Here is a 25,131-nt window from a genome sequence, read left to right on the forward strand (position 1 = left end):
ATTTATTTATTTATTTATTTATTTATTTATTTATTTATTTATTTATTTATTTATTTATTATTTACCCCAAGGCCTGTAAAGCGCTACAGAGGGGGTGGGTAACAGCATTTTATAGCACGGAACAGAAAAAAGAAATTTAAAGAAAGCAAACAAAAGCAAACAAGAGAAAACGAACACTGCAAATAGTTACACAAATGCTATCGCATTGAAAGCCCACGCCGGATTGGTTTAACTACGAGTCTTTTGTTGTTTTACCTCAGAACACTTAGGCATAAGGTGAAGACAGCTTTCAGCATAGAAATTGATTAACAAAACATTAACATTGTGATCATTAACAGATCAATAAAACAGCACAACTCATGGTGAAAATCATAAAAGGTAGGGATGGTTGTCATGCTTCTCACTGAAGTCGTTTCGCTGTTCCTCATAAAAGTTAATCGTGGATTCAAGAGGAGTGACGTTCATTTTGGTCCTCTTTCTTGACATTCCTCGTGTTATCTCACAGGCTACGCTTACAGGCAACGCTCACAGGCGTAGGGTATTTATCCTATTAATGTCTCGCTATGGCCGCATCGCTCACCAATCACCGTAACGCGGTCAACGTGACTGTGTCGACCGCGTGGTTTTCTTCAGTGCTCGCAGCGGGGTACCCTGACATAACGGTGTTTAATGCGAGTCAGTGTGAGCACGGCGCTTTCCGAAAACAATAATTAGGAGGCGGATTGTTGATACCTCTTCCCCGTTAGACAAATGGTGACTCTGTCATGACGAAACTGCTAGTATTGGAACCTTGCAACGCCATTGAACGTCCACAGCCGCAAACCAGTGACATAATCGTAAGTGTAAGCGTAGCCAGACCGTGTCCGGCGTTTCTTCCAGAACACCCGAGCCCATCGTGGTAGAACTGGAGGTGTTGAGCAGTCGCTTGTGGGTACAGTTACTAACAGTTCATGCTGTCGCCGTTAACTTTATTGGCGGTGAGATGTTTGAGTGGCGCCCCCTGGCTCTGACGTCGGCTTAGGGACTCGCTCTGCTGTCGTCTGCTACATTTGCGCCGCTGCTACACCCGCGCTGCGGTCGTCCGCTTGTGACTGGCAGCAGTGCCTGTGCTAGAAATCGCCCGCTTTGATGCTTTGGTGCTTTAAAAAGCGTATTTTCAGTCAAATTCTTACAGCTCTGCATAATTTCATGCTTTATCCCCCACAAGTTTACAACACGCGAGGAGAGAGAGAACGACTTCGATAGAGCATCGCTCAGACGATTGTGTGTACCTCGTACTATCTAGCGTATTTGAGAGTTTCAGTGCTCAGAGCTCCTCGATATATAAGTATTCAAAATGCGTAGGCTTCCCTAAACTATTTCTGAGATGCTCTTATGAAGACTCCACAGTCTAATGCTACGCACCAAGCAGCGGGTCGCACAGAAGGAAATAAAACGGGTGTCTTCTATTTCTTTCGTTGTTGTTGACTTGTGTTAGATGAATGTTTTTTTCTGCGCCCAACACATTAATTTTTCTTCTCCGTCCCAAACGTCCTAGGAGGTTTGGGGATCTTTGTGAGGTTCACAAAGTTCGAATGGATAGCTGTAAGGTATACAGTACCTTCTTCAGAAAAGGGTTTTCCTTATGGCTGCGTACAAAAGTACATACCCTCAGCGTGCGTTGTTTATTCACATGCAAATGCAATGAGAAGGTTTGTACTATATACGCCACCGCGAAACGGCGCAGTGAACATTGTCCACAGTACTCGAAGGCGGCTTTTGTGCACCGAAGTTCTATCGAACTATCGTTATCGTAACGAACTCAATCTCAACCCGAGCAGTTATGACATGATTACGGTGTTGAAGGCTTGATATGCTTGCTAACGAACGCAATAAATAGTATACATGTCGTTTTTCAGTATAACACAATTCGAAATCGATGAATATGTCCAAACAGCTCTTTATTGTTTTCCAACCCCTTCAGTCGCAAAGAACAAATCCTGGCCTACTCTGGATGACGTTCGATGAATTGAAGAAAATTACTCTTACTCTATCGTCTTGGACTGAGGAGCCTGCCCACGAACCAGCTCGAGTTTACTGTTAAAGTTTTCTCCTCCTCCTCCTCGTACTTCTCCTCTTGAGTGCAGTTTTACTACAACGCCTATCTTAATATTGGGATGATATGGCTGTGGCAAATTTACCGAAATATCCCTCCAAATCTGAACAAACATAGTCTTACTGTATGTTTGCCATACAGGTCGCTCGTTTTGCTCAATAAGCCTCCATACTGGTTAGAAGCCTGGTATAAAACCAGCACGCGCCTACATACACACAGCAGGTTATTTGGAAATCAACTTACATTATTTGTGCCCCATAGTGCATGCCGGCACACTTTCATGCCGTGACAACGTAGAGTGACTTGATACAATAGTTTCGAGCGTTAGGCAAGGTGTCCAAATCTGTTTTACCTTACATACGATTAGCTGGAATCGTAATGCCTTCTGCCAAAGCCGGCAGCCCCGAAGGCCTGGAATTTGTTTTGGTCTTCCATTTTCGCAGTTGTCGGTTGTCAGACTCCGGCTGTTACCTTTGTTCAAAAGATTGCTGAATACAAAAGCTGACGCCTAGCTCCGAATCTTCACGCTCCGCACAGGACCAGCTTCGCAGCAATGCATGGGCGACGCCGGCAAAGTTTTTTTCCGGAGCGGTGTCAGAAACTATACTTAAAATCACTCCTTGAGCTAGTTCATGCGATTATAAGTCTTTTGTTACGAAAAAAAAGTTGCGCATACGCGAGATCTGCGGCGGACAAGCACAAAAAATCAACCGCGCGCAAAGAAACAGCACACAGAGCGAGCCCGAGTGAAGCAGACGACAAATGCGAGAATCCCTAAGCCGACGTCACAGAGGCGTGCTCCGCAGCGCCGCCCGTGCTAGCGCTCACCGCCAATAACGAGAGCCTGCCGTAGACGCTACACGACGTCACGAATGGGTCGCTAGGGAAAATGGGTAGTTAGTGTAACAACAGTGCTTACGACTACCCTTTTCCGAATGCCTGCCTGTGAGAACTGTGCGGGTCAACATCAATAGGTTGACCCACACAACCTATAGATGTTGACCCACATCAACATCCATACATACTGACGAGATGGGAGATTAAAAAATTAAGGCTCCATACGCAGCAGTGAGTGCAACTTTATGGGGTGCGAAAATTTGTTGGGAGGTGAGGGGGAGGTGAGGGGTGAGGAGAGACAACGAGCTGCCCGACACGACTCAAAAGCGAACGCCGAACGAGCCCGTATGCAACGCGGCCGATTTCAAAGCCCCTCCCTCCCATCGACTTAGCTCCTATAAACAACCTCCGACGCAAGCGGAAAAGTTAACTCGGGCGACTGAACGCGAAACCAAAACGCGCGTGAAACGACGGGGAAAGTAATTAACTCTTTTCGGTGTACCGCTCGCTCGTGGGTCGGGCCAAAGAAAGGCGTGGCTTAGAGACACGGCAAAGCGATGGCGACCAGGAAACAAGGCTTGCGCCGCATGCCGCGGACAGCGAGGCGCGATTCCTGCACTTTCCGCGAGCGAGAGAGACAGCGAGAAAAGCAGAGATGCGCGTGGCGACGCGCTAAGGGGTTTCGCACAAAGAGGGCGTAAAGTAGTCGGAGTTTCGCCGGAAAAAGGGGCATCGATCGAACCCCGAAAACTCGACTCTCTAACCGGTGTACGACGACGAGGACTTCTTCTTGCCGGGCCACTTGTTTCGGTGGCCGTGCCAGGAGCAGGTCTCGCCACAGCCAGCCCTCTCGTCAATGTACACAACAGACTCGTTAGGCTCCAGAGGCAGGGCTTTTAATTAAACTCTCGTCGAGTGGGGCGCCCGCCACCAGAACCCTTCTTTCCGTGGCGTGTATAGCCTCTTGCTGCTGTCGCCAAACGCTGGAAGTGTAGGTCTTTGGTGCTCGGAGGAGTCGGGAACGAGGGTGGACTGCGGAAACGGACTTGTAATGGAGTGAATCGGCCTTTAGCTGGAGTTCGTACTGACAAGTATGCGGAGAACGCGGGAAAGGATGGGGACGGACACAGGAGAAGGTGGCTGCGGGATGCAGGGAGGAGGATGTGGACGAACGCAGACTAACAACGGATAGCTTTGCTTCGGGTGCCGATACCTATACCGAATGACAGCTGAAGAGGTCCCGTGAAAAGTGTGCTGTTCGGTCGTCTAACCACACATTATTTTTGCCTTTTTTAATGGTGTGAGCAAAGGGTGGGGCGTGTCGACAAAAAAAGAAAAACATTCCTCTGTCATAGGAATCGGCAAAAAACGAAAGGAAAATGTGAAGCAAAATATGCAGCTGAGCATGATTTGCCGGTCGGCGGTTGTCTTGTGGGTGTGCTTGGCGAGCGACGTCCTGCTGGCAGGCCGCTTCGGCAAAGGTTAACTGGCGTCACCTTCCGTGACGGATATGACGTCAGTGAAATCTTGGTGTATCCCGACATAAAACACTTTCGTGTTAAAATATAAATCCCCAAAACGAACAATCCTAAACATAACGTACTCTTAAGTTTCAAGGGTTGCTTCCCCGCAAGAAGACCATGTGTGCAGGGGTGCACCCTTTACAGGCTGCTTGCTTCATTGTACTGTCGTCATTTCCGTGACGGATATGACGTCAGTGAAATGTTTGTGCATTCCGGAATAAAACACTTTCGTGTTAAAATTACCGCCGTCGATTTGTGTGCAGAGTGACGGAAGAACGGAGAACAACAAAGCGCTTGCAGAGAGCCGCCGACGACGGCGTTGGCAGTTGTGGCACTTCTTTCACTCTGCCAACGCGCCCACCGCATGGCGTCTAGAAGAGAGCTGTTAGCGCTTGTACGAGTTCTAACGTTGGGTCTGGAGCGCATGCAGGGCCGAGTAGGCGGCAGCAACAGAAGATGTGATGGGAATATTGACGGCCACAACAAAAGGATGCTAGTGGACAGTCGACAGACAGCCAGTTCCGCTGCTGTAGCGAGCAAATGTGAACACTGAGGCGGCTAGATCGCAAAACATGGTTGGCACGGTGCGGGGAGGGCGTGCGAGAAACACCTCTAAAGCGGGAGCAAGGCGGACGCATCGCGGCCAGCCTCAAGTTCGCGAGGAAGGGGGAGTAGGTGCTCACTCATCCCTTCCGTTAAAGAATTGAATCGGCCATATATTTTCAAAAAGTGCGCTCATGCATAGAGGAAATAGAAGAAAATAAACTCCGGTTCAGTTTTTTAGCGAGCGCAACACGGCGTGGTCTACATATAGATACCTCAAACTTGGTTTGTCCGATAACACGTAAACAAGCGGTGACCGTAAAATGGCGGTAAACACGCGGTAAAATGGCGGTGACCGTCGCGACGTCGATGTTATTTGAGGCGCAAAGTTGCTAAAAAAATGCAGGACAAACATTTCCTCTTGAGAAAAGGAAATGTCGGGGCTTCAAAAAAACGTTTTCATCTGGTGTTTCTAACCTAAAATTGGTACACAATATAAGACGTTTCATCCTTCTGTTGTCATGCTTACACATGCTATTCAGAAAACAGGGAGTATGCTAAGCACATTACAAGTAGAGCAAAAGGTCGCGACCGACACCCGCTCATTAAACCCTTATGCAAAACTGCTCCACACAGTTCGAACATGTCGTTATGTCGGAGTGTCGGCAACTTTTGGCCCGTACTTTAGCGTCATTTCTAGTTTTCTTAATGTTTCATTGTTCCTACGCAATACAAGAAGAGTTCCCACTGGTACAAAAACTGACAGAACGGCAGAACGTCTGATTGTAGTACGTTAAGCAATCATCTTGCTTATCTGGCTCATGAGTGACCGCCTTGCTAATGATTGCTTAACAATCAAGATTGTTAAGCAATCATCTCACCAAGCTGCTTTCACTTTCGCCTTTGTCTTTTACGGGTCTTCCGTGCTAGTTTCAGCTCCTCTTCGGCCGCACGACTTAAAGGGGCCATGAAGACAACGTGCAAGTTTGTTTCATTAAAAAAACTGCCTGTGTGGATAACAAATTAGTCGCACACTTAAAAAAAAAATAATGGATATACTGGGCAAACCAAACTAAGCGGTGGCGACTCTCAGGCCACTTTCTAGCAACTCTTCTATGACGTCACAGAATCTTGTTTGTGCGAATGTCGGCCGCCGACTTGTACCATCACCAAAAAAACATGACTGGGTTATTTTAGTGAAGCCTATACTTCCGTTTTATCGCATCTCTTGAATGCTAACGTGCAGATAAAGGGACTCTGCAACACTTCCGATAAACGCCGTCACTCTTTCCTTCGCGTCTGGGAGCATTCTCGAATCTATAGTTATACGCAGCCCGGAGTGGTATTGCGGGATTTCCTTGACGTGCTCATCGCAGCAGAACTATTCGCCCTCCGTTTCTGCTTTGCTTGGTGTCTTTTTCTAAGGTTGCTATCGAATGCGTTTATCGCTGCAACATAAAAGAAGCGGCCAACAGCCGCTACATTGCTGTAATGCCACAATTCGAGCGCTCAAAGAACGCCAAGACTCGGGAAAGAGAGAAAAATATCTTGAGCGACTTTTCAAGGTATGTGACGGGCACACAGCAGTTATTTTTGGCTGAGGTACTTTGTGGTGCCCTAATCTAAGTACTGGATGTGTTTTTTGACTACGTTATGAAAGCATTCAAGATATAGAGAAAAGTTGAAAAAGTGTTGCACGGTTTCTTTAACACACTTATAGTAATGTTTTTATTGCTGCCCCGTACTTTGTCACTTCTGTCCATGTTATGCTACTCTGGCGCGAAATTTAAAATTTCGCCATTATTATGTTTTTTTTTTGTTAGAAAAGTCTTTCGTGGCTGGAATGGCGCAGAGTGAGCTATCAAAGGCTAGTTCTTTCAGACTGAAAAAGTTACATTTTGTCTCTATGCTCTCTTGAATAGTTCAGGGCGTACGCTCTCGTACGTCATTGCATTGCAATTACGCAATTTTATGTCAGGCTCCCTCTGTTGATACCACTTCACGTGATATCATTTCACGTTCGCATCACGGGTGTTTTCACTACAGGCGTTACCAAAGAAGTTAACTTTGCTGGCCTTACAAGTTAATCGAGTTTATTGTTTTTTGGTGAAGCTTATCGGTAACTCTACTGCCATAAAGTAAATCTACAATTTTTTTCACAACCGAGCAGCTGTAGGCTACCTCTCCCGTCTTTTGCGTTCGCAGACCTCCTCCCCACTTCAGCTCACTCCCTTCCATCATCCACCTGTTCGCCTGTGGAGGTATTCGTATATTGCCTCTTGGACAAATGTCTTATCAGGGATGCATTTATGTTGTATGTGAAGCCGACTTTAAGAAGATCGGGGTAAGCTTGGCCGTTGTAAGCTGGCGTTTTCACATTGCGTGTTGCACAGTGAAGCCTACTTGTAAAGAATAAAAAAAAGGCGGCAATGTGCGCGAAGGGGGGGGGATGGAGAGCACCGACGACGGTCAGGCCGCGGCGGCCAAGCATAAGCGCGTGGCCCGTCGGAACACCGAATATATCGAGACGGGGGAACACAAGACGTGGGCGTGGTGACAGTCCCGCTGAGCGGTTCAAAGGCGTAAACAGCGTGGTTTGAAAGGGGTTTGTGTCCAACTAATCACTCACAAACAGCTCCGCTGGTCATCTGCCTTCGAAGAGTAGAATGGAACTCAATTTTTGAGTGCGGAGAACACTTCAGGGCCCGGCTTGCCATCGTATCTCGTCCAGGGTCACGGGGTCTAGCCACCGTAATCACGCGGAACCATGCACGCACCCAAACTAGGGTTACCAATTAGTCAATGAAGGAAGTCGGTAAGAGTAAAGCCCCTCTATTTTGGAAAGTAGCGACACTCTCCTCCCTCCGGCCGCTTTCCTCCTCGGATTTCACTCTCGCACCGGCCGGCGCGCTGCACACGGCACGCTTTGTCGCCCTGCGCTCTCGAGATGCTGCGAACTGTCGCATGCAGACGTCACGATGGCTATGCAAAGGCCAGACGATTGTGATGTACAGGTTTTAACCCCTTCGCGATGAAGTAGCGACGAGAAAAGCGACGACAAACACAGAATCCTGTTATTTTATTGCCAGGTACATTGCCACTCCGTTTGTTGCGTTTGTTTGTTTTTTTTTCGCTCCAGCTAACATTTTATATACTGAACCATGCTTAAAGTGCTTTTATTTACTATGTGTTTTTATTTACTAAGTGCTTTTAGTATGTTTATGTTTTATGTTGTTTTATGCATTATATTTATGTTTTTATTTACTAAGTGTTTTTATTTACTATTTTTATTTATTTATTTATTTATTTACTAGTACATAATTAGGAATCACTACCTTCAGCAGCGTTTTGCTACTTTTTTATGTTTCTGTACCCACTCCCCTCTGTAATGTCAATTCGCCCGTGTCGGTATTATTTATAAAAACATAAATACACGCTGATTAGAGCACTCTACGAAAACTCTTTATTTGTACTTCGTCTGTAATATAATTAGGACACCGTGCTGCACCCCCAAAATACTGGACATATAAATACATTTTTCGAAGACATGCTCACGCGAAGGAAAGGCGCGTACATTACATTTTAGGATATATACACGCAGTTCAAGAAGACAATCATAAAACAACACTAACAAGAATGAACATATCTCTCTAACAAATTATGCACAAAATAACTTCACCGCACTGTCACCGAACCTCGCAACAGCCGCACGCATGCCAACACTATTACTGCCGCATTTGCTACTTTTCATCGTAGCTACTTTTGCATCTTCATTCGTGGCAAGTATTTGAACTCGAACCTTTAACAACACACGCAAAATGTCTTTAAGGACCTTGCTGCAAATGTGTGCGAATTTCGCATCTTTTGACGGGAGGTTTTCGTTTCTTTGGAGCCGGCCGGTGAGAAAACAAAGTTGGAACGGCGTTTGGTTTTAGCCTCTTTTTTCCCATACTTCTGCAGTATGAATGGTTCGAATTGATCTTCAATAAAATGGAGGTGCAAAACAATAATACGATTATTTGAAACTGTGGTATCACGAACACTTCTCTGGTATTGGTTTTAAAACATTCCGATCGGCAAAAAAGAAGAAAAGAACTGAATCATAGCCTCAATTCCTCCTGTTGTGACGTGGAAGTTCATATATGAGCTCTAACCAGTACCTCACGAATGGACAACCCGTGTAAATATACAAAATACAAATTTAAATACCGCAATATTAAAAAAATACGTGTTGCTGAACATAACTAACATATTACAGTAAGCGGCTTTTTGTTTACTATCAAAAACAACTTCTTTATAGCGTTTCTAAAACAAAATAAAGCTGTACAACAATTTCTAAAGACACGTGGGAAAAATTCTACCGTAATAGCACACCGTTACAGACCAATAGAGAGGAGAAAATAAATGTATACATTTTTAATAAAGGTATCTTAAATCCGCATTAGAGTTTGAGTCGATGCAGAGGCGCGCATTTTACTGGACCTCACTTTGCGGTGTCCCGACCCGCTTCTCCGTAAAAAAAAGGAAGCCTAGTTTCGAAAAAAATAAGAACAGCTGTGAAAGTGAAAGAGCGAGTTCACCAGATTCTGTCAACTCCTCGTGCACGCGCGGAAATAGCAGTCGGAATAGCAGTCGCACAACAAAGTCCTTCTGGTATGCGCAAAGTCTTTTCTTCCGATGTGGAGCCACTGCTTCTTGCGCTGGACACCTCTTTTGACACTCGGAATGGTAAACAGCGAGAATCCTTTTTCACTTTTACTATTACATCATAATCGCAATGCCGCAGAACGGCATTGCGATTATGAACAAGCGCGAAGAAGCGCGAGCGCTCTGAAAGTCGCCGTGGCCACAGGGCGGTAAATGGCGTCCGGCGGAAAAAAAATACAAATGGAAACAAGTTCGACACCCGCTTGACGAGCGGCGGAGATGTCACTATGACGTTTGTTGACGTTTACGCTACCCGCAGCCAATTACGGCCCGCGGAAGCCCCGTCGTCTCCCCTCCTGAGAGGGTGTGCGAGGAGGGCAGTGGCGGGTAAGGGAAACGGCGGCAAAGATCCAAGAAAGTCGCTACTTTCCCAAATATAGGGGCTTTAGGTAAGAGGGGGGGGGGAAGGGGGAGGGGGGGAGTGATAGCGTACTTTGACATAGGAAAGGAACGAAATCAGTTTTTTTAGGTGCGGAGTACCTATAGGACCTCCCAATGTCCGTCCGCGTCCGTGCGCATAGCATTTACAATCGCAAAAAATCACACAGGCACCGGCAGGACTCGAGCCTGCGTCTGGTAGACCAGACAGAGTTAGTGTCAGTCGTCTTACCCGTTGGGCTACGACCGTGAGTTAGTACCCGAGAGTCAAACGGCTTGCTCCCTCGCCTGTGACGGTGCGGAGTACCCTAAAACCTCCCAATGTCCGTCCGCGTCCATCCGTGCGCACACCACCATCAAGCGAAGATCAAGCGAAATTCCATTTGAGCCGTGAGTTGCAGTTTCATTTAGGGAATAATCAAGCTGCAACTCAAGGCTCAAATCGAATGGCGGTCGGGGCGCAAATCGGATGACACTCGGGGCGCAACTTGGATGTCATTTCGAGTCTCCGTACTCCGCACCCTCGCCATCATCCAGGGAGTGGAGATGCTGCCATTTTTCATTGCGGTATATCTTCCATACAAAGTCATTACTTATTTATTGTTGCAGCCTCTTGAGGTGGTACTTCATCTGGCTGCATTCTGCTCGCAACAATTGCTCTTGCTGAAGAATGTACTCGTAAAAGTTGTCGCACTTAACGCGGAAGTTGAGCTTCCGGGACAAGTTCGTGCTAACTTCGTGTTCCTTACTTGGCTATACGCGCGTTGTCGACCGTACGTTGGATCACATCAAAATTTCTAACTGGACGGTCCAGAACCAATCCGGGACTATAGCTGTCCCGACGGGGACGGCGCAGGACTCGGGACGTTGTATGAAATGTCGGGACAGTCCCGCGAAATTCGGGACGGTTGGTAAGCCTAACCCAAACAGAGGCATCGAAGAGATCACCGCTTCCCCTGGTAGGGATAGAACCTGGAGGAGGAGGGAGGGAGGAATGCCTTTAATGATGAGGAGAAGTCATCCTAGCAGCGAGCTAAGCTTGCTACTCCACATGAACATGAGAGGTGCGAAAGTGAAAGGAAGCGAGGACACAAAAACTCACACAGACACTACAAACACAAATAAGGACACACAAACTGGGTACCTCACGTTGTGAAACCAATATCAATCCATTTCCGCCACAGAGGCACACGTTACTGATATGCATAGTGTTAAAGGTGATCTTTGCGATGCGCCGTTGCCACGAATTCTGCCGTTGATAGACTGCAAATAAGTACGCGATGATATAAAATAAGGAAGAAATCACAAATTAACCCGATAACTACCCCAAGTTAAAAAAAAACTCAACCCAGTGTCTCTTTACAGGCCTTTTCAAGAGGTGCGGTGCCCTGTCCTGAGTACTTTCGGTATCAATGCCAGGCTGAAACTGAAACTTGTCAAGAGAGGGGGCGCCACTGCCCATTTGACGAATAAGTATTCCGCTCTTGACAGCTTTCACGTATGGAACTGCTTCATTTTTTTTCCCTCTAGCTGCGGAACGGACATCGATCGGTAAATGAAGAAATCGGAGGGAAAACGATGCAGGAACTAATCGAACCAAGTCTGATGATGGGATGGGCGTGGGGAGAAAGGGTTCACACGCATTGTCCGTGTGTGTTGTTTTGTTGGGTATCGAAAGCAACGCCTTGAAGTTAAGAAAATTTGGAAATATTGTGATACGTGCAACCACCCTCTCTGACAAAGCTATTGTTTCGCCTATGCATTATAGATGTCTGGTTTTCATTAAATAGACGAGTTTTATGTGAAATTCTGATTGTTTTTTTGTCATACCCTAATCTATCTTACTGAATCATGACAATCTTATGGCAGTTCCGACAAATATGAAAGTTATGGTGGTATGACGGCACCACACTCACAGAGTTCCTCATGAATCGGCCAGTGCATGACGCTAACAAAAAAAAAAAAATGCGCACAAAAGTCACAGCCTGCAAGACGAATGGAACTGACACCGATTTCACTAAATAAGTACGTGTGTGTAAACCAAATAAATTACATATCAGGTGTAAAATTAGTTATCATACAAACACAAGAGAGAAGCACGACGATTTCCCACCTCTGCTTTATATTTTTGAATTCTATTTCCAAACTACGTAAATGAGCGACGCACGAGTATAAAACACAGCAGCAAATCCGAAGCCTAGAACTGCAGGAGGAAGCTTTCAACTGAATAAAAAGAAAAATAAATAAAATTAACCCGAACGTCTAACCTGACGTATGCATCCTGGTTGGAGACCACAAATTCTATCCTTCAGCTGAGAGGTTTTCATTGTCGCTGACTGGAACTTTTTTGGCAACCATCGAAAGAGCTTGAACAACAAACGTAACTTTTGACTCCGGCCTCCGCACAGAGTATATTTTATCGCTCCACACACAGATGACGTGCAGCATGGCGTGCAGGTGACATTGAAAAGTGAGGGACACACAAAAAAAGTATCGGCCTACAAAAAGTGCCGTCGCAGATTTTTAATAAACATACAGCTACGAAGCTGTCGTACAAAAGTGTAGTGCCGGAGGAAAGACATGGTTAGAAGGAAAGAATAATAGGGACGGCACCGGCGAACAATGTTGATAAAGCGCACTTTATAAAGTGGCGCGTAAAGACAGCTGTCACAAAGTGGCTCCTCCCCTCCTCCTCTCTGAGGTTCCCAGTCCCTGGCAATATTCTCCCGCTTTTCCGGAAGCCAACGCGAGAGGCCGTTTCTACTTAGCAGTACACTGTCGCACGTAAATTGGGCTCCCACGTACTCATATTGCCGAGGGCCATCTACACCGTACCCCCGACGCCAGGGCATGGAAGGGAGGGAATGCTCGACGTCGACACAATGGCACCTTTTTACTCGTCGACTGGAAACTGGAGTGGGACAACGAGGTGGCGCCGTTTTCAGCGCGCCATAGGTCGGTGCATAAAAATCACAACTCCCTTTGCGAACAACCGTGGCGAACGTACACACGCGAAGAAAGAAAGCCACGGGGGTCATAGGAGGAGATATGATAGGAAAAAATGGAATCGCAAAGGGGAGGAAGCTCCGATTTTGAGTGCTTTGTGGACGCCACTTAGATAATGAGGCCGGAGAAGTACTTCAATCATTCACACAGTGGTTTGTCTGAATCCTAGTTACAACTTCTGTCAGTTACTCTCAAGCACCGAGTTCAGTAAGAACATCCTAAGGATGGCGAGCACCCGTTTGAAACGAGTTAGTACAAAGGCATTGCTATCAAAGAGGTGTTTGCCAAACTGCGAGTAGTCCTTTTTGGTTGATGCCCGCCGCGGCGGCTGCGCCATTCATTAGCACGTTCAGCCGCCGTCGGTGTCGGCGCTGGCTTCAGCGAGCCGGCCGTCTCTATTGCTGTTAATGGCAGCGTGATCCGATTCGAGCTGACTTGTTATCTCCCCTCCTCAGCCTCTTTTGAAGGACGCCGACCATTGTGCGCCTACGCGGGGTTGTTTGGGAACTATTGTAAGATCGCGGCCTGTCACGCTGGCTCGTTCACGGCGTCTCGGATGGCGGTGGCAGTGAAACGCGAGGCCTTTCTTTTGTTAGCGGTGAAAGCGCCTTGTCGCAGTCGTGCCGCGACAAGGTTGCGGGTTCGGTTTGATCGAAGCCCCGCAGCGCTCTCCATCCTTTCCTCCGCCACACCATTTTCTCTATCTCTCTCGTTCGCAGACGAACCGACAGCCGTGGCAAAACTTAGGCCGTTGCTTGCGTTTTGCAGTGAAGCTGACTTGCGCTAGGCTCAGACTAACATTGCGTGCGTCTGTCTGGTTCCGTCGGCAAAGAATCATCCGTGATCATTACACAAATGGTGTATAATGTTGTGCAGCTCTTACTCTAATACAGTCGAACCTCGTACTAACGAATTAGCATGGGGACAGTAATTTAGTTAGTTTTATCCGATATTCGTTGCAACAGTAGAGCTAACAATCGGTTCAAACCAATCGGTACTCTGGCTCCCGCGAGAAACCTTTGTACCAAAACGCATTATTTTAATCTTGGAACGTACTATAAACAGCGTAACCTTTATATTTCTCCTTGAGGCATTTCAAGCTCGATGAACCAGACCCAGAAACAGGAAATTACAGCAGAACAAAGTTAATTTGACAAAACAGTCCTGCGTTCCCATTTTATCGAGGAAGGATGTGATCCTTGTCTGGTGACTATTCACAGCACTGAGCAGGATGAAGTTTTCCACAGTGCCCACGAACAAAGGGGCCTTTTCTGCTTCTGCAGTTTCGGTCGCCGGGAGTTTTTCCAAGTAGCTTCTCGGCCTACTGGCCAGATATTTCTTCGTTATATCCGATGGTGCACGTGGCTCTCACAGTTTCACTTTAGTTATAAAAGAATAAGTGTCATTGAAATGAAGCGTGACCACCCAAAGTTAGTGTTTAGTTCGCTAGAGCCGATAATTCGCTATATCAGTGTTCGTTATAACGAGGCTCAACTGAATATGTATTTTGGAAGAAAAAGCAGGCTGAAATTGGATGCTAAGACGACTTTATTATTAAGCCGTGTATCATTTCCTGTTGACGTTCCCGTCTGCTGTCAAGGCATGGTCGTCCACGGAGGGAGCATGGTTACAGAAAGCAGCGGTAACTCTTTTTTATCGACATTATCCCGAAAAAAATTATACGGCAAATATTTTTTAGAATATTTCTAAGGTAATTAATTTTGTGAATGTCTTTCATCGGCCGTTATAGTAAGTTAACCACTCAGTACAGCTTCGCTGGTCTTCTATTCTCACACTAGGGGAAGAGGTTTGAACTTTATAACAGCAGAGCTGTATAACTTTACAGTTCCGCCGTCGAGCGTTGCCGGTAAAAAAATACCGAGCGAACGTCAGCGTGAGCCACGTGAGGAACGTCCGGCGTCGGCCGGGCTTGCACGTGGGCTAGCGCCACATGAGGAGCTCGAAAAAATACAAAAATTACGCCCATCTTCCCGCGAGGGAACCCTGGTGTGATGCGACGCATCGGGGGGTTCGTTTGGAGTGACGCCGGTATTCGATTGTGTCACACCACTCGCTGAAGGGACCGTCGCTTCCCTTCACGTTTTCATCACTTCAACACGATGAAGATCACGTCTTCATCGGAAGAATCAAGTCAAGCACGCAGTCGTCAAGCAAAGTGACGCGTCAAGCACGCAGTCGTCAAGCAAAGTGACGCGAAGTCGAACGAGAGCTAGCGCTGACTGAACCGCCGCAGCGCGATACCCGCTTTATATTCCCAGCGCCTCAAGGAGAGGAGACAACGGAGGAGAGTCGCGCATGCGCACACTTGCGCGAAGGGAGCGGAGCGAAGCGCGCGCACACAGCTGTTGTTTATGATAATGAGACGGAGTGAGAGCGTTGCGCGCACAGCTGTCGGAGAGAAGACGGGAGGAGAGTCGCGCATGCGCAGCTAGCGTGCGAACGCCGGACTACGCCTACGCAGGAGGGACATGCCTCAGAGCAAGAGATGCGTCGCATCTAATAAAAATACCAAGCGCACGGTAGCGTGCGCCTCGTGGGGAGCGGCCGGCGTCGGCCAGCTCGGCCTTCGAGAACACTCCGCCCAGCGATGGTGGGCGTTCTCTTCTACTCGCCAGTTCACGTGCATTCGCGCCTGAAGTGGAGAGCCCAGAAGCCGAGTTCGCGCTACAGACGTCCAGTTCAAGAAACCGGTTGCCGCGAGTTCTAGCGCGTCCTGGCGTGCTCCACTTTGGGAGAGATGTGAAAGCCTGCGGACGAAACGATCCGGGCCTGCCAGTCATGGAGAACTTTCAGCGGCAAGTTAGGAAATCTATGTGAGGTGCAACATCCGGGTATCCGACGAAGGGAGAGAGGCCTCCAGCTCTGCTGTTATTCCAGCCTTGCACCACTAGTGCAAGCTGCACCAACCTTTTAGATGCGACGCATCTCTTGCTCTGAGGCATGTCCCTCCTGCGTAGGCGTAGTCCGGCGTACGCGCGCCAGCTGCGCATGCGCGACTCTCCTCCGGTCTTCTCTCCGACAGCTGTGCGCGCAATGCTCCCACTCCGCCTCATTATCATAAACAACAGCTGTGTGCGCGCGCTTCGCTCGCTTCGCTCCGCTTCCGTCGCGCAAGTGTGCGCATGCGCGACTCTCCTCCGTTGTCTCCTCTCCTTGAGGCGCTGTGAATATAAAGCGGGTATCGCGCTGCGGCGGTTCAGTCAGCGCTCGCTCTCGTTCGACTTCGCGTCACTTTGCTTGACGACTGCGTGCTTGACTTGATTCTTCCGATGAAGACGTGATGGAAGCGACGGTCCCTTCATGAAAAGTAAAATTACGCCCATCTTCCCGCGTATGAGAACACCCGCATGTGATGGAATGCATCATACGCGTTCACAACACGTTTCACCCGATTTAGAGAATCAACCCAATGGAAACGTCAATTGAACCCCCCGATGCGTCGCATCACACCAGGGTTCCCTCGCGGGAAGATGGGCGTAATTTTTGTGTCTCTGCTCTATCAGAATTGTATACATCTGCAACGGTTTGCAATCGTACGTGCAACCTTGTTTGTAGGAGCCCAACACCTTAACCACTAGCGACCCTCGGAACGGTCCCTAGGGAGATCAACTTAGAGCGCCATAAGGACAAAATATAATTTTGGGCACTTTACTCCTTAGTCGCGAGCAGAGCAAGGTATACCGCACTCACAACACTTCTTTCCTCTACAAAGCCAAGCACAGGTGAAAAAGAAATACTTAACCCATTTGAAAACGAAATAATTTCGAAAAGAAAAATGTGTAATTATTTTTGAGTGGCTTATTAGTCGTGCGGAGCACCCAGTGGATACGGTCCTTCCCCTTTCCATTTACCTATCCTCGTGTCTCCATCTCTTAGTTTGGAAGACCCATTCGGCCCTCCTCTCTTCCTCAATTCTGCAGTGCTCTGAGAAATCCGCAGCATGAGATCAGTTCTGATGACGTTTTTTTTTTCCTTTCCATCTCAGCCAATCACGAAGGACAAATTCAGTTCCCCCTGTACTCGTTGCTGAGGTAGACTGTAGGCCTTCTCACCTATAGGGGGTGCCAACGTAGTGGCGGTGAGGCTGGAGAGCTGGGACGCAACGCTGGTCGCAAAGGGAGGAAGGATGGAAGATGTGGAAGAGGGTGGAGAAACGATTGCCTTCTGGCGGATCGGCTGTCTCGGACAGCGTATATCAATCCGAGCAACCGACTGTGCTAAACTTTCAATTTCTCGCGCCGTAATGGAAGCGCGCGGCGCGCCCGGTTGAAACAACACCTAAGGCACTCCTTTCCTCTTTTTTCTTATTTTTCTTCATTCTCACTTTCTTTCCAATGCGGCTGCGTTTCTGTTACCGTCATTTTCTCTCTGAGGGCAACGCAACTTTCGTTTCTCTGTAGGGCTTGGCGCGCGTTTGCTTCTTTGCTTCTACAGACGATGCTTGAAAGAATTGCTTCCACGTGGGTTTGGACCTGAATTCCCCTACTTCTTTTTTTAGTTTTATTTCGGTTCATTCATTTTTTTCTTCAAGCGTATCGGTCTGAAATCGGTTCTGTCACGGAGTTCGCGACGTTTGCTGCCCCCCGGGAATTTTTCTTTTCCAGCCAGAAAAAAAAGCGTAGAAAAAAAAAGAGGGATACCAAAGAAATGTCAATTTGAACGTGTCACACACCACTGGACATGTAAGAAGAGACATAGCGGAAAACTCAACTTTGGAAGCAGGTTTCCAGCTAGATGGAGTTAGAATTGAACCAAGAGAGAGAGAGAGACAGAGAGAGAGAGAAAGATATCTAAGGGTTAAAGGAGTGGAGCACAGGTTTCCTGCGTATTGTAAACGTTTACTAAGGTTCTTTATTTAAACGAACCAGAAAAGAAAATATCAAACGCAGCGGCATGCTTGTGAGTCCGTAAAATGAATAAAAAATTTTCCAATTTAGATTAGTTTTTGTTAGGGTGGTGGTTGGAGGGGCGGGGGTTTGTTCAGAAAAGTCTGCCAAACCAGAGTTCTTCTAACCGTCCCAAAACAAAATTAATGCAACCAAGCAAAGCTCTTTGGTGATTTTATTTCTTCATTCTGTGACATTACACTTTTAAACGCGGTTGTCTGAACCTGCGTGGTTGTCCGGACAGCATAGCGTCTGGCGGGGACAAAAGTAAGCATGTTCTGGTGTTCGCATGATCACGTTTATATGCACGTGTCAGCATTCACCGTCTTCGGAAGGTTAAATGTTGTATTATTGCACGCGCAGCCCATGACCTATAAAACGCTAAGGCAGTAAGCAGACATGGTAGAATTAATATCACTGCAGCTAAGTAATTATAACACAAAGCTTAATTATAAAGGGAAATGGGGCTAGAATTTTGCCAACCAAGAAATTCATGATTTCGCTTAACAATTAACTAGCCGATAGCCAAATTGTATTGTTCCTTCTTCGCCTGTCGTCCAGATAACTCGCCTGGGTCATGAATTTCTAATTTAATTTTAGGTAATGCTTAAAGTAATGCATTTATTTTTGAGCGCATTTTTTTTGTGTGTTTGTCCAACTGACCGGCCTAAGCTGGTGAATGCATGTCTCACTTTGAGTGTCTTAGGATTATTTCGTGAACAATGCTGGAACCCCAAGCCAAAAGGTCTGAGAGCAGAAATAATTGGTGATTACGGATAATAATAATAAAAACAACGCTAACACTCAACGACACACGTAACACAGAAACAGGCGCTGTATCTAAACAGGCGCTGTCTCTAAATGAGTGCGCCGTCATAGTGCTCGGGATCACTACTGATTGCTGCGCCACTGAGTGAGTCCAGTGAAATGCTCGGCGTGGTGGGCTTAAATCCCGGGTCTTTTCAGTATCTCCGCCATTCTTTCTCCTTTGCGTCCTTTCCTTCTCCGCTCCGTCACTATAACCAAGAGCCTTGGGCAATCACTCTTTTTAGGCGTATATTTAGCGTTAACATTGGGAAGCCGTAACAATGAGCCTTACGATCCGCCAAGCAACATCAAAGTCATTGTACGTCAAGCAGCGGGCACCAGTTGACTACGTTGCAGATCAAAGTTTAACATAATTAGGCCTAACTTAAGGACGGCACACACCCGCCTTCTCCTTTCCACTGTGGCGCTAGCAGTTTGAAGCACGCGCTATAGAACCGCGTGAGGTGCTGGAGCCAAAGGGAATGTAGGTATTTTTTCGCTGAATAAGCCACATAATGTTTTCGCGTTAAAAATAGGCACGTACTGCAGGTCATCCGCATCCCTTATCTGCCCCACGCACATGACGTCACTGTAGAAGCACTGAGGTCATTCTTTTAGTCAACTCTGCAGCCGCTTGTCTCTGCTCCGGTTTCGGAGACATTTTTCGCAAGAGGCACAACCAGACCAAAATAAGCAACCCAGTATCCCCTGCAGCAGTTCTGAGGCTGCCGCAGGAAAATATCAAAAAACGACAACAAAAAAACAAAGCACAAAATGGAAGAGACGGCGGAGAGGGGCGTGCGAAACAATCGACGACAGGCAACGCGTGGCGGTGCCGATTCTTCTTGATCCGTATATACGAGATCAGGAGCGGACGCAGGTGACACCCCTGCGGGCCGCCGCCTCGTGCCGGCTGCATGGGACGGCGGGCGGCAGGGCCGCCTCTTCGCGGTTCTCGGCGCCAATGTAGCAGCCTCGCTGTATAATAAACACGCGCACCGCCACCGTGTCTGCGGCTGACGGGACACTGTGCGCGGTGTATATACTGGAGGAAAGCGGGTGGGGGAGGAGGAGTGGAGGTGTGTTTTGTGGTGTGTCAGCGGTTCTTCCGTGCGTCCTGTTTCCGATGCCCATTGCCAGCGTGTCCGAGGGCAGAATAATCGGGAACAACCGTGTGTCTGCTTTATAGAGTCATCTCGAAGCTAAACCACGTGTTCGTCTCCTCTTCTTCTTCCTCCCTTTCTCCTTTTTCCTTCTCTAACTCCGGTTCTCCCTCCCGAGTACAGTGTCCTCCTCTTGCTGCTTTTCTAGATGAGTGTCTCCCTCAAGACCACGTGGTCTCTTGCTGCTGCAGCTATGACGCACAAGCGGGACACAAAATAAGAGTTTTAGCTCTCTCTCTCTCTCTGAAGTCGCTAACTGATGCAAGCGATTTGTCACATCTCCTTGTATTTTGCTTTTCGTGTTTGCGGTTCGCTAGTTTTTTTTTTCTTTTGGCAGGGTCAGTTTCTCCCAGACTCTTCTGTCGTTTAAAACGACAGACGCAAGTAACGTCAGTATGAGGTAATTGATTAATGTTCTGATAACATAATTTTCTTGATTTGCGGATTGGTTAGCGGGACGTCATTACGAAGCAACCCTTTTCCGCTGATCCTTCAGCACTGTCACGCATTTAGTGCGGCTGATGAAAGAATGGCAGATGATTTTATGACATTCATCATCATCATCATTTATTTTTTCTTTAAAGGTCCCTTTCGGGGTATTACATAAGGGGGGGGGGCAAGATCAATAAGGAAGTTCATAAAACATGGTTATAAAACACACGATTGACACACAGAATCCCAAAAGGCACATTTTTTTACATTTTAGGCGGTATTGACACATAAACATACAAAGGGCATATTTCCACTGGTTATGCGGTAATTGATATACAAAGAAAGTTTGAAGATAAGCATTGCCAACAAAAACGAAGCCTTCTTTTTTTGAGTGTCAAATTATACTTCGTACAACTCATTTCGTTGTCGACTCTTCCAGCACGAGCCGTTCCACGGGTCGCATCGGCACTCGTAGTTTTTTGGTGCCATGCAGTGTTTTCTACAGCTGTACCCGAGAGGCCCACGCGGGGAGAGGGGCCAACAGTTTCAACGGTGGTTCTGGCACGGGTAAAGGCGCACGCAGGGGAAGGGAGAGAGGGGATTCCCTCGCGTGTCACTTGCCACGCGGGGGAATCGGCACAGTGATTTCGGAACGGGAGGATGGCCCGCGGGGGGCGCGTGCTACAACCCTCCCTTCAGTGCTTGCGAACAATAAGAACAACCGGAGTTTGGTAATAAAATGTGGTCTATAACAGTTGTCCTACTTTACCCATCATCGTAAAGGCCTTGGAATGTATAGTCTACAAATAGACAACAGGAACGCTAAAAGTATGTACTCATTGCTATTTTTTAAAGACGATAGTATTTCTTGGGCTACTTAAACCCAGAAATTTTGGTCTGTTTGTATGTCTGTCTGTCCATTTGCCTGTCTGTGACTCGATTCAGCCACCCGGCCAAAGTAAAATTGATATTGCGCAATAGTCTTATATACTCACAGCCACATGTAAACGTCTAAGCCCGGTTTATATGTTCATACTTGTCAATTTTGTTGAACAAGAACAAGACATTACGCAAATATAAGACAGGAAATTAGTACACAAGGGATATTTACAGTGTTCCTTTATTAAAAAATTCATGGATGCTTGGTTTTTCGATAGCAAATGATATTCTACACCTACTGCAGAAAACCCCCGCCTCTTGGCGGCATATAAAAAATCACGCGGCTACATCAACGAAAGGTTCCACTAGCTAGGTTCCACGTTCTACTTGGAACGCACGAGGAGCACGGCCAAGCGGCTCTATAAACTTCTAGTCGGCCGTCTCCATTCACGCACATCTCCGCTGTACTGCAGCGCTGGCATCGAGGAACCCGGCCTGTAGCAGTGAAACGCGGTAAATTCAAATCGCCTTGCGCAAACCTTTAGTGTGTTTACCTTGGGATGAGCGCGACGGTACAGAACAGTCTGAGAGGTGAGCGGGAAAGCAAAGGGGGCATTTCCTTGGCAAATGTCTACAAAGACTATCGTCATTTGACGACATTTGCAACGAAAGGAGCAGATACGCGGCCAATTTTTTACTAGACTATTTAAGCCTCCGAAAACATTCTTGCAATGAAATTCGCACTTATTCATAGAATTCACTTTGCTGAAAAGGGAGCTTCACCGTGTGTAGCTAAGCCTAAGGTGGTGCACCCTCTACAGGCAGAAACCACTAAGGGGCCATGCAGTAAAAACACAGTTGAGTCATTCCATGCCAAACGTCCCAGCCGTAAAATCGACCATCACGGATTTGCTCAGTAAAAATTGTGGGTCACCCTCGCCTGGCCCACAATGCTCCCTGAAAGTGTTTTCGTCAAAAAAAATGTTCTTTTTCTAGCGGCCCTTTTCCCTCCAGGGTTTAAAGCAAACTTACGTCTGTGAAAAAAATTCATGAAAAAGTAACTTCTCTCACAATAGCCACCATTTTTTGTGAACACCATGTTGAGGCCCTGGGCTGCTCTATGCCACATGTTTAAAGTATTTTTCTTTTTTTTTTGCTGCGATTACGCCATTCAGAAAATACACGATGTCGAGCATCTTCAAACATTTTTAGCAAATACGAGCACATTCTTTCAGCCAATGAAGCATTTGTACCTGTATCTCAGCATCGTGGAAAATTTCTAAAAACGATATTTACAGTGAAAAAAGGTGAAATGAGCGAGAAAACGTTTGTCGAACTTGGAAAAATTTCCTTTCTGGCTTATATTCACCTTCAAATTGCGCATTGTTGTACTCGTAGTAAAAATATCAAATACAAGCCATTCACTAGTACAAATGATCGCAGTTTATTTCAGAAAGTTTAGTTAGAATTGTTTTTGTTTTAGCACAGAAAAAAAATTTCAATTTGTAGTTAGACTACTTCACCCCGTTGTTCCACAGAGCGTCTTCTCTGCACGGCATGTACCTGCCTGCATTAAAGAGGCGTGAGCCAGCGGGTTTGCGCTACAAGAATACCTCTCACCGCAATGGTATTTGTAGCGTCAGTACAGGAAAGAGGAATAATTCGCGTGTTAGTGGGAAAAGTACAACAGGGAACTAGCGGTGGTGTGCCCATTCCATGAGTGCGGGTAACTCAACGGCCGGTTGGACATGGACGTGCATTTAAAGAAACATGTTATGTTATACGTGGTATTTTTAAGTATGCCGAAAATTACGAAATAAACAGTGGTAGAGCCATCGAGTTAAATGGATTTGTTTGTATGCGTTTGCGGGAATTGCATTATCCGATGCTTCAAATGCACATCTGATTTCCAGCCGTTGAGTTACCCGTACTCATGGAATGGGCACACCACCGCTAGCTCCATGTTGTACTTTTCCCAGCAAATCCGTGATGGTCGATTTTACGGCTGGGACGTTTGGCATGGAATGACCCAACTGTGTTTTGCCTGCATGGCCCCTTAGTTGTTTCTGCCTGTAAAGAGTGCACCACCTTAGGCTTAGCTGCACACAGTGAAGCTGCCTTTTCAGCAAAATGAATGCAATGAGTAAGTGCGAATTTCATTGCAACCCAAATAACAAAACAAAATGCGAAATGAGACGATGAGATCATATTATAAAAGAGCAGAACGTTCTTGTTATTGTTGCGAGCCTTAATCAAAAGCGAGGCCTGCGGTCAGCGGGAAAAGAAGAGGGGGGGGGGGGGGGGGGGGTCAGAAGGGAAAAAAAAAGGGGGGGGGGGGTTCAAGCCATATGGAGGTCAGCTTGAAGAGGCAGCATTTATAGATCGTGCAGACCACGGCTAAATTGCTCGTAATGCACCACTTATCGTGTCGTAGTTGATAACGTGGCATACGGAATTATATAGGCTAAAAAGACAATTTTAGCAGAAGTTAAGAAATAAGGAAGGACAACTTACCAGTGTTTTCGACGCCACTGGAGACAAAGCAGCGATGTTGCAACAAATTTTTCTACAGAGAACCTGTAAGGGGATAATTTAGAAATTTCATTCGTGTTCACATGCAGCAGGCTTTATGCTTTATGGCAGAAAAACTTCACGTGAAGACGTCGGAACTGGACTTTTAATGCAGATATCTTCGAATAAATTATAGCCTGTTTGATCATTAGAACTAATATACAACTGTGCTGGGTTTCGCGCACTTCTTATTATTGGTTAATTCACGTGATTGTTCTGCACGTTCGGGAAATTCCCGTCCTCAGCATAGCTTTTACTGGAGTAATATGTTCCCGGAGAAGGGCGGCAGTATAACTCACATTTTACAGCAGTCATCTTAAATCAATTTTTACGACTTTTGACTGCTAAAGCGCATGCACACCGAGGTAGCTTTATTTAAGTACACGCATAAATATTTATTGCGCAGTTTTATTTCAAATGACCTGAGGCTTCTGCTTCCGAAACCATTGCGATGGCCTCATCGGGTTTTGTGAAACGGCTGAGAAACCAGATGCTGAACCACACGCCAGCAGCAAAAGCAACGGGCAGGGCCCCATAATTGCCCGCCAGGATGGAAATATATTTCCACCACGCTTTATGAGGATAATGCTGTTGTGCTAAATTGTAAACTGCATGCGTTCGTGATTGAAATTCCCGCCTGCAGATCGGCTGGCCGCGATGGAATGCCACTCAGTCAGTTCGCTCGAAAAAAAAAAATCGAAAATTTTAACTCCATAGTTCACCACACACACACACAAAAAAAAAGATTCTGCAGGGCGGCTTATAAGGGCAACTTCAACAATGTGAGGCGTACGCCCGACCGCTTGCGAGACCTCTGATAAATGAGAGCAAAAAGAGCGGAGACTGGGGCTCCGGGCTCCGAGTAGGCAGGCGTGCTGCCACCTGGGGTTGAAATCCGAAAACGACTCCCTGTGGAACCTCGCTTCGCTGATAGATGGCGCGAGGCTTCAGTGCTCTGTGTCCTTGGTAGATTCTTGGTACTTCGTTGCTTCCGTCATTGACGACGGAAAGAGGATTACCCGGTTGGTTCCATATTTTTTGTTCCGGTGCGGTGGGAGAAGTCCTGGGGACGCCTCGACCTGAAAACGTGTTCGGCCTATTTGCTCTCCTGGCCCAAGCCCCGGATATGAATACGCTTATTTTTGGCGTTCATATTTTCAATCTCAAGACACACTCGGGATTTCAGCCAACTGGTCAAGGTTTAGTTATTACCTCTCTTTAACTTCTCGACATGGGTTTGAACCCCACAGACAGCAAGCTGAAAATTATCTGATAAATGCAAG

This window comes from Haemaphysalis longicornis, unplaced genomic scaffold (assembly GCF_048455015.1).
Source record: "Haemaphysalis longicornis isolate Haplotype H1 unplaced genomic scaffold, Haemaphysalis longicornis Haplotype H1 scaffold_12, whole genome shotgun sequence".
NCBI lineage: Eukaryota > Metazoa > Arthropoda > Arachnida > Ixodida > Ixodidae > Haemaphysalis > Haemaphysalis longicornis.